We start from the raw sequence: 15656 nt of genomic DNA on the forward strand, positions 1-15656 counted from the left end.
ATTTTTTTTTCCTCTTTTTTTTTTTTTAAGGAAATGGTCCCAAATAATTACAAAATTTAGTCACACGATGAATGGAGAAGTATCAAGCCTTCAGGTAGGGAGAAGGCTGTGCACGTATGTCAAAGTTGGAAATAGCTGAGTATCTATAGTACTCAATGTTGCACATTGGATAGAGTTCTTAATAGCTGGTGTTCCTACTAAGCATGGGGGAGCAGGAAGGGTGCTGATCAAGTTTTCAAACATGGCATCTAGTTCTAGATTCACTCTGTGTATACAGAATGTAGGCAAGTCATCTTGATCCAGAGGGATTGAATCTGGGACTTGTTTTGGCAAACTACACCATAATGTTTTTTTCTGGTTACTTTGGGAGGGGAAATTGACATGCTGAATCGGTTACATTGGAGCATTGGACACTGATTTTGGCAGATGAAGCCATAGTTAAGAGAGATGCAGATCCTTCTCCTCAGAAAGGCCAGGACTCAGTGATCAGTTGCTTAGGTCACTTGGTCAGGATGAGAGCAATCTGCTTTGAGCAGAGTCACAGGCTGACTACTGTAGATTATAATATTAAAACAGAATTAGATGAGTGTCTCAGTTTTTTCAGGGCAGATGGAGATCTTCTGAGGCTTTCTGCAGTATGACAAGCTCTAGGTGTATGAGTTACATGAGGCTCAGGTCATTACGCACGACACTTAAGTTATCTGCTTTCAATCTGTTAGTGGCATTTCTACCTTTTTCAAGTTGGAGTTTCTATTGCTGTGAACTTAAAAATCAAAAGCTTTTGATTTTTATAGGCAATAATGTAATGGAATTGCAGATACTTGAATTATGATTCAGACTAATAACTCATTTGCTTTGGGCTGTGAGTCCTGTGGATCTTGGGATGCTCGTGGTTGTTATTTTTTGCCTTGTGGCCATTTAATTTTACTCGAGTTTGGACCTACATCAGCTAACTCAGTGTTGTGCTGGTGATCATTTTGGCTTGAGATATCTCAGAAATCCTTCATAACTGTTATTGCAACTTTAACTACTTAACTGAACATGCTACTGCAGTGTTCTGTCTTAGGACTTACTGGGAAGCAAAACCCTTACAGCCTGACTTCAGGAGAGGTACAATTTTTCATCTTCATCAATACTTTCTCTTAAATGGTTTTAATTTCTAAATGCTTTTAGGCAACACACTAATTTACCTTGCTGGCAGGTCACTTCTGAAATACTGTATGCTTTTATAAATGTGTTGGTCTCTAGAAATATTGAATGCTTGGAAGGTGTTAAGTGCTGGTGTTCTGATTGTCTGTTGATACCTCTGTCAAAGTGGCAAATCCTATAACCTAGCCCAGTCCGCGTTTTTGGGTGCGTGAGGGGAACTGACAAAAATGCAGGCTTGTTCATTCCCAGATAGACAGACGCTAGAGAAGACAGTTTTTGTGAGGCTGCAGGCCTACTTCCCGGACAGCGTTGTTGTCTGCAGCCATTGATGTTCATTGTTGGTGCCTCCTGGAACCTGAGGAATTCTTGTCTTCCTCCATCATCCAGCAACTCTGTACCTTTTTTTGACCTCCAGCTTCTAATTGTTCCAGGATTTTTACTTCAATCTCTGCTAAAATGTCTACAGGTAACGTGTTTCATTGGTGCATTTCTGATCTAAGATATGGATTGGATTCTCTCTGTTGGATCTGTCAATAACGCTTCTATATTTTATCATCCATTTCTTTAAGACTTGGCTTGGGGAAATTCCCAGGCAATTTGTAGCAAAATTCAACTTGGCTGCAGTTTATGGTGCACACATTGAATCATGAGCCATTGCTTTTCCTGTAGGACCAGATCTAGTAAAAATAGATTTGACTTGGACTGTCAACTCTTTAGTTTAACTAAAAGATACTGTCTGTATCTCAGAAAAGCAATAATAGTTTGGAATGAGTACACTGCTGCTTTTTCTGTTCAGCAAACACAAACCATGTTTATTTTGCTCGTGGGGCCAATGTTTCCTGAGCTACAGAAATGACCATTTTTTGGCTCCTTTGCCACATACAGTAAACTGTGAGCTTCCTTAATGCTGATGTTCGCTTGATGCCAGTAGAAAAACTGTTAGGCTTTTTCTTAAACTATCCGTAAAATTTAGTGGTTTCGTTTATGTCCAGTAATATTTTGAATTGTCATCTTGGGGTCTGTATTTTGTAGGACTGATGGGGAAGAAGAATGTTCAGAAAGTGTCTGTAACGCTTAATAGTATTACATGTTTACTGTAGGTTGTCCTCTTTAATTGTTCCAATTAATTTACATTTAGTTTCAGATGGAACAAATATTTTTGAAGTTGTCATAGTTGTTCCATCTGCCCCCCAGAGATCTGGTCCTGTTCCAGCTGCTCACGTGCTCTTGAGCCTGTAACCAGTGAAAACTTTCAGACTTTTTTACTAAGCTGTCATAGATGATTTTAACAAAATGTAAATGGAAATAGAACTTGCTATGCCCTTTTGTCAATAATTAAATAGAATTTTTAGCTGTTGTTTTCATGCTGAACTACCCTGTATAATGAGAAGTCTTTTTATACTCACCTGCTGGGTCATGCACCCTTTCTTGAGTATATTAATCATCTGTTTTGGTTAGGATATGTGCTGCAGAAACTGTTGGTCTTTGTTTTGATGGCACAGCTGTGTAAAGGACTGTGTTACTACTCTTCTTGGATGTATTGGTTTAGAATGCTTTTCTGTTTACAGTTGTAGTACCTCAGGACTGCAATACTCTTGCATTTTCCAAACTCTTTATTAAAATTTTAACACCACATTCATTGGTGGTGTCTTCACAGCATCTCTCAATTTGAGTTAGCCTGGACATACTTTGCCCTCTTTGTGTTCATAGCTCCAAATAAACTTTCCCCATTTATGTCTAAGCAGCCACATTTTTTGGTGTCAGTCTCATCAGACCTACTTGTGTATCTACCAGTTTGCTTAACTGAATTTATATGTTTGTCTCCCTGTGAGTTTTTGCTTTTTCAGAATGCCTGGACCCTCTTCTGGTCATACTGTTCCACAGTCAGAGCATCACGTAGGTTAACGTTGGTATTCTCTCTTTCAGTTCAGTATCTTGGGTGCCAAACACCATCCCAACAGCAGTTTGCAGAAGGTAAATAGGAGTGCTGAATATGCTTGTAGTGCGCCTCCCCCGTGGGTCTTTGTTTCCAGAATTGTATTGAAGCGCTTAGGACAGTTGAAAAGATATGCTGCAAAACCTCCTCATTTACAGGCAATGGAAAATGTTCTACCTTATTATACACTTAATTACTTTGGGCATGAAGAGTTGTCAAAAATGAAAATACCTACAAGTTTTCAATCCAAGTTTAAGCAGTAGACCTCATTTTTTATCATCCATTGGTAGGAGAGAAGCATGGCACTTTCTAAGATGTGATAAGTGTCTTTTGCTTTCTAGAAGCACTAAAACAAATCATTCTACTTCCTGGCAACATACAGGCTGCTATAATACAGTGTAAAACTGTTTCATAACTGAAAATTTATAAAATTGAACCAATGTACTCCATGATTTGAAAAAACTATCAAAGTCTGGGAAATTGTCTGCAGGGTAAGTGACAAGATCCAAAAGGATTTATGCTGTGACAGATGTGGATAGGTAGTAACTTGATTAAGTAACTGGGAGTGAAAAGGAATAAGTGGCACACAAATGTTAACTTTACCTTCTTCATGGTGGTTCTTTTTTAATTTGCTTTGGGTTTTTTGTACATTGGTTGCATTTAAATCTGTGAAGCTTGGTTCTTAATGTCTTTTGATCTTGAATAACTTGAGGTGAAAATGGACTTAAACCTAGAACTTTACTGCTACGTGCAGTATAAAGTAAAAATGGCCCGTGGTTCACAAGTGTAAATACTTCCTTGTAAATCCTATTGAGTTTCCCCAATGTACAAATCCAACGTCTGTGGTAAACAAAGCCCAAGCTCTACTTATACAAGATCCTACAAGCACAGGCTACCGCCAAGCTACTGTCTCTTCCTCTCGCTCGTGTAGTATACTCAATACCATATCTTACTCCTTGGATTACAAAATTAATCTTTCTTATCTAACTTATAGTTTTCCGACTGCAGGGTTTTGTTGTTCAGAGTTTGTTGTTCTTTTAACTGAAAAGAGCTGTATCTACTAGATGATTTGACAAAAGGAAACTGAGATGTAAGCAACAGAATGTCAACTAGATTAGTTTTACTTTGGGACAGAGGAACACGTTTTAGATGGTGGCAGCAAATCCAGTAGTAATGATCTGCAAAAAATGTGCATGTAGCTGAAAACTAATCTGTACGCAAAAATTGAATGGATAAGAAGGTTCAACGCAAAAACTTTGTTGACTTGCAATGTCTTGGCAATGAAAGAGAACCATGACTGTAACTATTCACTAATATTTCAATATATCTATTGATAGGCTGTTAGGGGACTTTCTACAGTAAGATTAAATATCATAAGCCACAAGAGTTACCATGCCTCCTATAGACTCTATTAAAAATGTAAATGGGGAAGACCAGACTTGAAGAAAACTGTTTCTTCATCCATTTAGTCTAGTATGAAGGTAGATGTTGAAACAAAGTATGAAGAAATGAGGACTAGAAGAAGCTGCAGGAGTGAGCAGTGACTGTTGACAATGATCAGTCTTAGATGCAGCTGAAATGCAATTTGTTTAAATTTCTTCAGGCTTGCCAATAGCTTGATTCCCCATATATAACATTATTAGTATACATGCACATTCCACTCAATGATGCCTTTTCCATGGTGAGGATAAATGACCATAATTCATGTAATATATCTTAAAAGTACTCCTATTTTAATTATGTACATCATGGCAGTACAGCTCCAAACAGATTATTTTCTGATTTTGCAGCTTTATATTTGTTAATGAATTGACAGCTGTTCAGTGTTGCAACTTCATATGTAAAATAGGAAGCTGAGAGCAGCTTTGTCCTGCTGACTTGGTTAGGCAATCAAACTAGTTGGTCTCACGGTGTTTTAATTTACTAAAAGTTTTGGAGGATGGGGTGGAACTTGGGCAAAGGGCGTGCTGGTGTCATCTGGGAAACCTGCTCTTGTTTTGCTGTCTTCCCCTTCTGCAGTTGCAGAGACACTTTCATTGGAGAACTCTTGCACGAGTAGCACATTAGTTTTCAAGAGCTGCATTCAGCTTAACATGCTGTTTGACTTAGCTTGAGAGCAGCCCTGAGGAGAAGGACTTGGGGGTGCTGGTAGACAAGAAGCTCAACGTGAGCAGGCAATGCGCACTTGCAGCCCAGAAAGCCAACCCCATCCTGGGCTTCATCAAAAGAAGCGTGGCCAGCAGGTTGAGGGAGGTGATTCTGCCCCTCTACTCTGCTCTGGTGAGACCCCACCTGGAGTACTGCATGCAGCTCTGGAGTCCTCAACACAAGAAGGACATGGACCTGTTGGAGCAGGTCCAGTGGAGAGCGACAAAGATGATCAGAGGGCTGGAGCACCTCTGCTATAAGGACAGGCTGAGAGAGTTGGGGTTGTTCAGCCTGGAGAAGAGAAGGCTTCAAGGAGACCTTATTGCAGCCTTCCAGTACTTAAAGGGGGCCTACAGGAGAGATGGGGAGGGACTCTTTATCAGGGAGTGTTATGATAGGACATAGGGTAACGGCCTCAAACTGGAAGAGGGTAGATTTAGATTGGATATCAGGAAGAAATTGTTTACTGTGAGGGTGGTGAGACACTGGAACAGGTTGCCCAAGGAAGTTGTCAATGCCCCATCCCTGGAGGTGTTCAAGGCCAGGCTGGATGGGGCTTTGAGCAGCCTGGTCTAGTGGGAGGTGTCCCTGCCCATGGCAGGGGGGTTGGAACTAGATGATCTTTAAGGTCCCTTCCAACCCGAACCATTCTGTAACTTACCCGGCTTTAATTCATTTACATGGCATGCAAGTAACTGCTTTGGTACCATTGTGACGAAGTTTAATATTAGGGAAGTGAAGCACCTGCCAGGTTGACTGTCTCTTGACCTTTTTTACTACCGTGTTTGGTAGCTTCATGAATGCTGTGCATTGACACTGGAAGAAGCAGTTCCTCTCTGCTTATTCCTATGCTTGGCATTCATTTGTGTATTTGCATAAGTGAAATGGGTCAGGCAACTGTTTTATGTTAAAAATGACCCATTTTTGTAAGACTAATTTTAAACTACATCTGTCCTCCAGTTCAGTTCACTGTATTGTTGACCGATTGCTTGCAGGAGTGCAAGTGGGAGCTGCTACTATGATTTAGCAGAACGGACTTAACAGCAGTTTAAAGTCTTGATGAAAGAACATCTTTCAAATGTGTTTGTTAGGCCTCAAAACACCTTCTTTTTTGGTGGATTTGGTGGTGATGGTTTTCCAAGAGAATCAGTGGAGGGAAATTTTAAAATCTGTTAGACTTGTAGCCTTATTGATCCTATGTAATTTTGCATTTGGATAGCATAGTTTTCATTTTTCAGAATGAGCAGGAAAAAGCTTTTTCATAAGAGTTCTTTAAAAGCCGCTTGTTCTGCTTGAATCATGCACTCTTTGTAGCTCCAACACCAGCAGCTGTCTCTGCAATAAATTTATCTCACTGACCAGTTGCATCACATTAATAAAAATATAGCCATGTTTTTAGTTTGCCTTAAAGGAATCATATGAAACATTATTTTGAAAATTTGCCCTTGCTACTCATAGCTACCAAAAAGGGGGAGTTGATAACAAACGAAGAACTAGCTTGATTCTTGGCATTGAATTTGCTTGTTTTCTCAAAAAATAAGCACGTTCTTAAACAGAAGTGAAGGCAAGAGTAATGGTTAACAGGGAAAGGCCAAGTTGTTTTTGAGCCCGTGTGATTTTCAGAAAATAAACTGAAGGAAATCCAGTTCTGGCAGAGGCTTACAAGAACCTAATTTAGCTGGTATAAAAGTAAAACTAGCAGGGTTTAAGGAAGTTCTTGAGAGTAACAGGAGTGTAAAACAAAACAGCCCCACAGTTCAGATCAGCGTAGCATAAATGAAGTGGAATTGCATTGGAGTGGTGCAAAAAATACGCTATGCAGTTCACTCTCCTCATTTCTTTTTGAGGATACTTCCCAAGAGTATCTAAAAGGAAGGTGTTCCTGTAAGACAAAGGAGGCCACAGGATAGCTCCCAAACAATGTGTGATACTGAATGAGATTGATGTACCTGCTAAAGGCTAGGCATAAGATTGCACCCAGGTGCTGACAGTTTACTCATTGATTTTTAAAATGCACGCTGTCAAATTAGTTCTGAGTAAAATGAACAGATTAATTCTGATTTGTGATATGGTTGCACTTATCGCTTCCTAAAAGTTACAGAACCAGTTTAGGCTTCTTTTCTTTGAAGGTATAAAAGGGAGGGGCAAATAGTTGGAAAGTACTGAATTCTTCTTATGCAACAACTTCAAGTTATATGTACTTGATCCAGATAAGGACAGTGGATGGTGTTTTAAGAATCTAATTACAATAACATTTAAAACCAGAATGTGGTGTTTTCAGGTAGTCTCTGTTGCGCTGGTCCTGTTATGTACAGTCAAGCATTTAACAGTCGTTCTGGACAAGATGAGGTGGTAAGTGTCCATATTATGCCTCTCTGTATGACTGGTTTATCAGCGTCTAGTTCTTCTCTATGTAGCCTTCACCTTCAAAATTTAATATTCTACATCAGCTACTAGTAAGACCTTAGCCTCTTTGGCTCAGATTCAAAAACTGCTGGCTCATAAATACAAATGCATTAAACTTGAACAGCTGGAGTGTTTCCAGTTGTCTACTATGCATTCTCGTATAGGTTATAGTACTCATAACATGAATGCATGAACTGCATTTGAAGCCGCTCCTAAATCATTGCGGTTCACAACTTGGAATATGAAGGTAACCTGAAGTAGGTATTGATTTACTATAATATGCTTAACTCCTGCAATGCTACAGTTTACCAATGTGTGGCTTGGCCATTCTTGCTTTGAGGAGAACAGGCAAGAACTACTGGGAGTGAGTTGGATCCAATAACCGTTTTGGCTGTTTAAGCGTTTTGGCTGTTTAAGTGCACTTGCATTTGCTCATCAGTTAGTATTTTCTTCATAACAGTATTGCATTCATTTTCCAACTTTTAGTGTTTGCCTTCCAGTGGTAACACAGTATGAAGAGAGATGTGTATCACATTTCTCAGACTTGTTTGAGAATTGTGTTTAGTGAGTATCTGTGACACCACTTGAGAGCTACAGTTGAAGTATTTCCATATTTATGGTAGAGATTGTAGATTCTTTTTTCCTATAGGGAGTTCCAGTGCTTATTAAAACATTTTGCATATCTTCATTTTTAACTATTTTGATTTAGAGTTTCTAGTGAATGTCAGACTTTGACTTTGTTGATTTACTTTATGAAACTATACTTTTTTATAATTTTCCTATATTGTCTATTACAACTTTAGTATTATGAACAACAGGACTAAAGGGAACAGCCATTTCATTTTCACTTTACTTAAAACAAGTTTGTCAAATTAGTGAAATAGAAATGTTCCATGGAACACCATTCTTCTAATAAAAAATAAAACTTCTGTATTAGAGAATGTTTTATCAAATTTTCCAGGAAACACTTTTCTAAAACAGGAAAAATACTTTATGAAGAACAAAGCACATCTTTTAAATAAATTGCATATTAATTGAAATAATTAGTGCAGAACTGAAAAAGAAAAGCTAGTATACCGTAATTGCTACATCCAAAACTGTGTGACTAGAAATTGTGATAAATGTATGGAGAAAAAAATTAAAATCATTCTGCTCTATTCTGATTCTTAAACACAAAACTCTTCAGCATGCTTCTTAACTTTAATAGCTCAGCTACAACCTTATGGATCTCTGGGTAATTATATTCTAATACATTTTTGCATCAGCTACATCACTGTGTCCAAGCTTTTTCCCGTAGCGCATCAGGTGACATGACTAACATCTGTTGCATATGCTTTGTTCTTTCCTGTGCACCCTAGGGATGCATCGGTGTATTTTGTTTCTAGAATTTTCCTCACTTTAGCATATTTGTATGTCTTGGACGCTTGTATTTGTCCACTCTTATCTGATGACTTCTGAACTGGATGGCCGATTTGACAGATTGGAAGGAATCCTGATAGTAATTTTACAAGTCTCAAATTGGCAGGCAGGACATATCTTTTAAGGACTGTAGGAAATAATAAAGAATAAATTTATCTCACAGTAGGCACTAAAGAATGGATGTGGTGAGTACTTACAAACACCTCAGTCACTGGAAAAGTTTAAATAGTAGCTTGCATCTTCTTGAAAAGAAGAGTCACTCAGATGTGAGGGTCTAATCTAAATAAAATAGGGCTTTATTACTTCAGCTGTTTGAAATATATTTATTTTTAAAGTGCATCTGCTGTCTTCATGTTGGAGAAGGCAAAATCAAAGCATTTCATGCATTAGGATTGGGTGATGTTTTTTTGGTCTTTCTGATTCTGTAAGTTCATGCCTTAATCTTTGGCAAAACCCAGGAAGTGTCGTCTGCTCTTCAGAAAAGCTTTTCCTTCTTATTGGAAGTTGTCTGGACCTGAGGATGAGCCTTGCCTGTGGTTCCTGGGGAAGCGTAGCTGCAGGAGGACCTGGTGAAGGTGGAATGCACACCTGCTCTGCTGTACCAAGCCCACTGGGAAAATATACCTTATGGCAACCTTGAATTAGCAGCTGTGATGTGATACAGGCTGAAGCATGTATGAAACTGCACTACTGACAAAAAAAGTCCCGGGGTAGCCCTGTTTTTATCACTTCTCATGTAACAGCAACATGCAGTGTGGAAACACTTATTATTGATTTCATTGAGCCTGTTCCTTATGCTGTGCCCTTTCTTTCTTAGGCACTTTTGTCCCTGCTTAAACTTCCATCCTCGTGTTGTGTAGAATCAAGGCTTTTGTGTAATAATAAATCTATTTGTATCTGTTGGTCACCAGATTTGACAGAATTAGGATGTGAAAGAGTATTAAGTTGCTCTAAGTATTATGATGGTAAGTAGGTAGGTAAAGAAGCAGCACTCTGTAAATCACAAAAACTGAGGAAAAAGCTGGCAATACATATTTCTCCTTCAGCAGGCGCCAGAGATACCACTGTGGAGTGTGGCTTTATAAGTCCTCCAGTTAAGGGAAAACCGATTGATTGTGTTTTCTATCAAACTCAATAACCAGAAGCAGTGAATCTCTAGGAAAGGAGTTCTCCTTAGGTTTGGTGGGTTTTTTTGTACCCAGCATTGTTACTAGATATCACTAAATGTTTCATAGTAGTATCTACAGCCCAACTGAAATGGAAAGCCTGTGTGTGTTGGGAGCTTAGTACAAAAGTATAACTTTTTAATTCATAGTCATCCTTGAATGCAGCTTTCCTCCTTTTCTTAGAAGAAAGGCCAGTATAAAGTAATTCTGTTATGGACAGTGCTGTGGGTATGTCTTCCAAAGTTTGACCCTTCAGTCTGTGAGTTTGATCTTTGATTAGCACTATCACTGTTACTTTGAAATTCTGAATTAAGAATCTGACAGCTTTTAAGAGCTTGGGAGACAAACTGTTGTCCCCTCTCTGGGTTCAGATCTACTGAAAACCATTTAACTTTGGCATTAAATGTTGTATTTTGATTGACTAATACTCTGGAACTCATAGAAGAATTCCTCTCAGAAGTGGCCTTTGGAGATGATTGCCTTCTTCAGCCATTTGTCAGGACCTTGCATGGTCAGGTTTTGACTTTCTTAGTAGTCTCCAAACTCTTACGATCATGCACCCCATCAGTAAACATGTTTTAAGCGTGCGCCTCCAATATACATACATTTTTAAATTATATGCATGTGCTACTCCATCTACTAATACAGTATGTACACTACAAAGCATAAACAGAAAAAGAAAGGATGAGATAAAGATGAAAAATGCTGTTTAAAAATATTTTTTATTCATCAGTGACAAAAAATATTTTCTTCCCACACCCCAAGGGATTGTCTTGTGTACGACCTGGGGTGTGTGCACCCCACTTTAGAGACCACTGATCTACAGGATAGACATTAATGCAGCTCTCTCAGGGCAACCTATGCCAGTGCTACACCACTGTCATTATGAAGATGTCTTTTTTTTTGCTTTGTGTTCAGACATAATTTCCAGCGTTGCAGCATGTGTCCATCACTTCTTGTACTTCTTCTGTGTGCCTCCAAGAAGAGTTTGATTTAAGCTTTTGACAAGCATCCTTCAGGTAGTGGAATCCAGCCAATAGGTGACCCCCTGACTACTCTAGTGCTCTTAGCTTCTCCTTGTCTTTCATGGGCCTAAGCCCAGTAATGGTCTTTGTGGCATCTCTTTCGTACTGGGGAGGAGGAGGAGGTGACTGGGAAGAGCAAAACTGGACGTGGTATTCCAGATACCACCTTATAAATGTTGAATAGTTAGGAATAATCTCTTCCATCAGCGCATCGGCTGTGCTTCTCTGCTAATACAGCCCAGTATGCTGTTAGCCTTCGTTGCTACGAGGACACGTGCTGCTGACTCATGTTGTTTTACCTTGGTGATCCAGCTGATTTAATGCTGATGTGTTTTTCAGAGACTGTCGTTAAGATCAGCTGCTAGTCTCTTGGAGATGGAAATGCTGATCTCTTGCATGTGCGTAGGAAATGCACTGCCCAATGATCTCAGCCTTACAATATTCTTTAACCCTTAATAAACGATTGACTGAGTAAAAAACAGAATTATATAAGTCTTTAGAACATGAGAGTAGTGCCACAGCAACATTAAAGGACAAAATCTGAAGGCATTTAAGGGTTGGGTTAAGTTGTCATTACAGTTCAGGAAGGCAAACTTGCTTACTGAACTATTGAGGGGAACTTAGTCTCAGAGCCTTAACATCATTTAGCGTATTGGCTCATTAGTATAATCCATTCCTTAATGGTTCCTCAGGCATAACTCTGGAGTCTCTAAACAAATCATGTCCAGTAAATTTAGATGCCTTCCCTTTTTTTCATCTTTGATAGCCTTCAGAAAAATCTTTCAAAGTCTTTTCAAATTCATTTCATAAGCAAAATGAATAGCAGTTCGGATGGGGGTAGTGAGGAATAGGTAGTTTGCTATCTAAGTCTTGTACAAAGCGTTAACGTACACAACTTGGTTGAAATCTCAGGAGACTTTGTACTTTCCTTGCGTCCTAGGACAGACAGATTCTGAAAGAACTGTGTCAGCTGAGTTAGTGATCCTGAATTACACTCAGAATGTCTGCTACTAGTTCAGTATAGTCAGTAGCAAGACAAGAAATGAGATAGCTGTTCATGCAGCCATTGTTGCTGTGCATGAGTCAGTATAGATTTCTAAATAACCATGCCTTTAATGCGCCACTGGTAGAAAATTACTTCTTGGCTGTTTCTGTGCTTAGCAACAGTGTATTACCTATCTGTTCATCTAATGTGTTGTCTTCCTTGCCTGGTCTCTTTTAATATGTCCACAAGAATGGTGTAGTGAGTTGGCCTTAAATAAATCCTTAGATTTATTGCACGTGTTATTTTACCCCTCCTGAAGGCTGCTGCATCCATTAGTTTTCAGCGGTGGAGGAAATATGACAATAGGCTAGTGAATTGTTTGTAGTGGCTCTGCAGGCTGAGCCTTACCTGTTGTCCAAATGCAGGCTGCTTTTCTTGTGTCCTTTTCAAGACCTCGCTAAATCCTGAGTACGTTGGGAAGCTAGCTGGTGTTGGAAGGTAGTTATGTCGTCCAGAACAGTTTTATGCGGAGTAAGGCTGAAATTATGGTATGCATATACTTTGCTTTCAAGTATTTTCAATATGGAACAATATTTTCAAGAAGTTGTAGTCACTTATTACTGCTCTTTTGAACAGGTATCAACAATTTTGTCAGCAAATTGGAGACAAAGCTTGTTATGTTATTGCAGTAGAAGCTGTAGCTATTTGCAGACAGAGGCAGGGAAAACGTCCTCCTTGTTGCTAAGTGAGGTACACCTGTTGATATAACTGATACAGCCTTTTGGGGAGCTTGCGTTTGGCTGTCCACCTCTATTATCCTATCTGTTTAAGAATTCATAGGACTGAGTTCATTCTTGTTTTAGAAAGAATAGCTTTACCTTTATGTATTAAAGCCTTTTGTTATGTCTAGCTTTTTAAGCTATTCATGCCATTTTAGTGGAGTAAAATGACTCGATCTCTTATCACTGACATGGTTTGTCGTTTCCAGACTACCTTCTGACTTCCTTTTTCTTTTGTTTCTTCCTTTTTTTTTTTCCTGAGAGCTGAGATAAAAACATGTTCTGTAATGATACGTCAAAAACTGATACCTTTCCTTCTTATTGGAAACCCTCATGTTCAACAACTCTGTATTTACTGTTCATGTTTAAGGGCTGTCTGTCCAGTTTTAATCATGTAATACTTGTTCTGTGTTTTTTTTGAAGAGAAATGTTATGTAATGCTAAATAAAGTTTAAGATTGTTTTTCCAGTTCTCTTATTAGTACCTTTATCAGCAATACCCATCACCAGAAGATTCTCATCAAATTAATTGGATAAGCTTTTTTCCATCAATCATACTTGTCTTTTAATTCTTTACAAATAACATCCAGTGTCAACTATTTACTTCTATTTGGTCTCAGATCACTGTTGGCTAACAGACCTCGATTGTCCCATTTGACCTTTTACAATAGAGCATTTCATGCAAGACTTACAGTTTTCTTCCGGACCTCTGAGACTTTCCCAGGACTTTCCCAGTTATTTGCAAGTCTTTTTCAAAGATCTAGGTAGGTCTCTTCTTACAGAAGTCGAGAATGCAAGTTTTCCAAGTCTGCTGATTTTTAAAAACTCTGTCTGTGCCCATTTGATGTCCTTGCATCCAATGTGATATAATGACCTTTATTTCCAAGATACGTTTATTAAGCACTTCTGCTTATTTTCATGCCAGCCTTTTGTCCGTTTTCCCTGACTACTTCTGCCACACATACCTTCTCCTTTTTCAAATTTCTGTCTGTCTTTATTTGTCCTCATAGCTAAAAAGAAAAGGCACCTGCAGCTGGTGGACGTACCATGTCTTACTGTCTGACCAGATTATATGCACTGACTTGTACAGATTGCTGCCTCTTGACTACTGATAGGGGAAAAGGCTTTTGATGATACATGTAGCATACACCCACATTGGTGTGAAGTTTAAACCTTTAGACTTCAAGACTAGTTCAGTGGCATTGCAGAGAAATCTAATATTGTATTGTCAAGAAAGCATTGATTTATTTTTTCCCTTAGATTGATTACGCAGTCTGACAGGTAGCACTCTTATTATTGTTACAGAGGGTGTCAGAAATAACACTATACCTAGTACCTCCTGTCAGGGCTTATTGATGAGCAGTGTGCTTTGTCTCTGGAATAAATCAAACACTTGGATCCAGACATGGAATTTAGCTGTGGCCTGGTTAAGGCACTGAAGGCAGTGTGCAAAGGTGGACTACCCACCTAAGCACTCAGGTGCCTCTGGGAAACTAATCTTCATACAAATCAAATCATTAAACACCTATGTGAGAGAATGAATGAACCTGAGACCAAATTTTACATATGTCTAGAGCTGCTCCTGTCTTGGAAGGGCTGAACAAGTTGTCATAATGGTTGTATTTGAGTCAGTTTGGGTTATGTTTAATTCTCACTGGTGTCCAATTTGATAGACATGTTTTGATTCATGCCTAATAAATGGTGATAGCACTGAGAGCATCGTAAGTTGTGAATTCAGTCAAAAGTCATTGTATGTGATAAAGGAAGTTAGTGCATTCTTATATAAGAGGCTAGTCATTAGCACAGTGGCTTGGAATCATAAGCTGGGTTAAACTTAAACCTGGGGAACTTCAAGCCAGGTTAGTCTGGGAGCATTGGAATTAACTTTCTGTCTGTGACACTGTAGATAGGAGCGCAAATTATTTGGAGCTGTAAGATCAAGAGGTGACAGAAGAGCAAGCCTGGCTGTAGCTATCGTGGGAAGAAGGGATGCCTTCATCCTAACCCATGCTTCCAGGCTGTGCCTTCATTTTACATTAAACAGTCATTGGATGATATCCTGGGAAGCTTACCAACTTGCTAGCTTGAAAGATGATCCAAATAACTTTCATCAGCCCTCTGCCACCTGCAGAAGTGGTGGGGACTGACTGTAGCCTGGAGGATTTTTTGATAAGTGGGAAAGCTTTTAAAGTAAGGTAGGAATATAAAACTCTGTCCTCATTGCTTGAGAGACTAATTAGTCTGGCTAAGCAGGTATAAATGACTTGGCATAAGCGGTGATGAATTCTTAAGTAATCACAGTTAGGTTTCAAAGTCTTTTAACCTAGAGGGATTTTTTCCCCCAACTTTAATCTTTGCAGAGAAGACCAGGATAGTAAATGAAACCACTAAAATAATTTCAGAATGCCTTTTTTTTCCCAAGTTCATAGTTTTATAGTTATATAGGACAACCTTCAGCATGGGAATAGCTAAATCATACTGTATATGTGTAGCTGTGTGAGGGGCTTGTAGTGCTTTGTTAATGCATTTTCTAGAAAATGGGAAGTCTTTGTTCTGTGTTAGTCGTCTTGTACTGACAGCACTGTATTACAGATTTCAACCCACAGCAGATATACAACAACATCTGCCTTAGAGGGGCAAACCA

At 39.0% G+C, this 15656-nt stretch overlaps 1 protein-coding gene across 5 annotated transcripts in view; it reads left to right on the plus strand.

Annotated features, from left to right (window-relative positions):
- The window catches only part of FNDC3A (fibronectin type III domain containing 3A), a 123473-nt gene that overhangs the window by 1681 nt on the left and 106136 nt on the right, over nt 1-15656 (plus strand). The window contains exons 1-2 of one of the 5 annotated variants that reach the window (XM_074565839.1): nt 1262-1615; nt 3076-3123. The exons of 3 other annotated variants lie outside the window; for them this stretch is intronic. The gene's annotated coding sequence lies outside the window, so the exon portion shown is untranslated. Of the gene's footprint in view, nt 1-1261; nt 1616-3075; nt 3124-15656 lie in introns of those variants that run through there. One more of the 5 variants, XM_074565846.1, reaches the window with a different exon arrangement.

Source organism: Larus michahellis, chromosome 1, assembly GCF_964199755.1.
Source record: "Larus michahellis chromosome 1, bLarMic1.1, whole genome shotgun sequence".
Lineage (NCBI taxonomy): Eukaryota > Metazoa > Chordata > Aves > Charadriiformes > Laridae > Larus > Larus michahellis.